Below are 2,414 nucleotides of genomic sequence, written 5' to 3'. Positions count from 1 at the left end.
GGGGGGGGGATGAGCAGGAAAGCTCCTAGGGGAGGTGACACTTGGCCCAATGTGTAACAGAAAATAGGATTTTCATCAATACGCACAAAAAGGGGTGAGCCATCCAAGTGGAAGTGGATGTAACAATGAGCAGAAGTCTCTTCACCCTCCAACCCTTCATTTTCTCGTCTGTAAAGTGAACCACTTTGACGTATACTTCTATTACCTAACAGACTTCAGAAAATATGGTGACCTTAGATAACAGTTAAAGTGTGGGTCTAAGCCCTAATCTCAATGAAAGACCTGTGAGAAGGGGAGGTGGGGACAAGGGGACACAAGCCACTCTGGCTATGTTTCTCCTAATGCTGTAACAATGGCTGGCAGTGCCAGCATGTGCCCTGTGGTCATCCAGGTTCCTTCACCATAAGGTGGAGGAAGGTATCTCTTGGCTAGACACAGTTAGAGGTCTCCCTTCCTCTTCATGAAGTCACCGATGGCATCAGAACCACCTCATGTCTTTTCATCAGACACTGACTACTTCACAAGCACTCCACATTCCAGTGCTATTAACATGTGAATTTGGGGTCCTATTGAGATGACTCCGTCAATAAAGGTACTTGCCCCCAACTCTGATGACCTGAGTTTGACCCCTGGAATCTGAGAAAAGGTAGAGAATCCACAAAATTATCTCCGACCTTCATGTATGCCCATCCTCCATACACGCTTGGGGCATTAAGATCCCGACATAGGAACTTTTGAGGGACACGTGCAAACTACAGTCACTTGCCACATCGGACTTCACAAGGAGTCATGGAGTTAATATACTTAAGTTATGCAAGTCAATGCTGGCAGAAACAAAGAGCTTAATAACTCTAGAAACTCTTAGTATAACAAGTGCTATTGTTGTTGTTGCTGCTGTTAATTACCTTATGCAAGAATGCTTGTGTCTGTGATGTCCTTTCAGTGCACTTTTAGAAGCAGAGCTAGGACTCTGGTTCTGACAGACTCTGCAGGGGAGCAAAGCTCCTGGAGATCTGTATTCACTCCATTGTCCCCTGAAGGAGCAGTCCCTGAGACCAGGAAAAATCAAAGCATGTATTCTGCTTGTAAGAGAGCTTAGGAGCAGAGCTGCTTGAATCTGGTAGGCACTGTGAGGTGACCCTGCCCTAGCCATGCTCCCTGTCCTTCAATCAGAAGCACTATGGTGAGACTGAGCCCACTGGGCAAGTTGGGAGCATCTTCCCAGCAGCCTTTCTCTCAGTGTCAGATTGACTTCTGGGTGTGATGGATGGCTATTCCAGGTTGTCAATTTGACTACATTTGTAATAACTTACAATCCAGAAATGGAGGGCACACCTGAGATCCAGTCCTTGTGGCTGGAAGGCACAGGCTTCTGACTGGATCTTGACATGGGATGACACATGATTTTGATAGAGATCTTGAGGCCTAGTAGTCATAAAAAGCTAAAGGCCCAGATAAAGTAGTACACACCTTTAATCCCAGGAGACTGAGGCAAGCAGATCTCTGAGTTCAAGGCTAGCCTAGGATAGAGCAAATTCCAAATCCAGGAATGGTGGTACACATCTTTCATCTGGGCCACACCTTCTGCTGGAGGCCTACATAAGGACATTGGAAGAAGGAAGACTCACTCTTCTTCCCCTGCTTGCTCTTACTTGCTAGCACATCTGTTGGGACCGATTTCCTCAGGGTTCCGATTTAGACAGAAGACCAGCTGGAACAACTAACGTCGTGGGACTAAGCAACTACTAGACTCTTGGACGTTTCATTCATAGCTGCCTATTGTAGGGTTAGTTAGAATACAGACCGTAAGTAATTACAACACATTCTCTTAGTATATAGAGACATTCCATAAGTTTCGTGACCCCCAGAAAATCCTGACTAATACACCAGGCAACAAGAGAAAAATAAAGCCCAGAGAAGGCCAAGCTAGCACACAGTCACACCTCCAGCTCACCCCTGTCTGCCACAAGACAATAGTTCAGCCCTCCACCAACAATCCCAAGTGTGGTAAGTTGGTGGTAAAATGTCTCCAGTTTTCACTATTTCTCTGGGAGCACCTCGTTTGGGATGGTATTGCCATTTCATGCATCTAGAGGTGGAGACCATTTTTTCCCCCTCGTGAAAATCAATTATGAGTTTGCTTTACAAAGTACCATAGACTAGGCGACTTAAACAATAGAAATTTATTTTAGCATGCTGCCAGAAGCTGGATATCTGCGATCAAGCTCTTGGCAGATTTTCTCTTTGGAATGTAGGTGGCTGTCTTCTCATGTCTTCCATGGTCACCCCCTCTATCTTCACTGTCCTGACTTCCTCTTCTTTGAAAGCCATCAGCCATATGAGACTGGAGCAACCCTTATGACCTCACCTTCTTTGTTTACTCCTTGAAAGCCCCCATATGCCCCATTCTGATG

The sequence above is a fragment of the Mastomys coucha genome, unplaced genomic scaffold (genome assembly GCF_008632895.1).
Source record: "Mastomys coucha isolate ucsf_1 unplaced genomic scaffold, UCSF_Mcou_1 pScaffold22, whole genome shotgun sequence".
Classification (NCBI taxonomy): Eukaryota; Metazoa; Chordata; class Mammalia; order Rodentia; family Muridae; genus Mastomys; species Mastomys coucha.
This window is presented reverse-complemented; position numbering follows the sequence as displayed.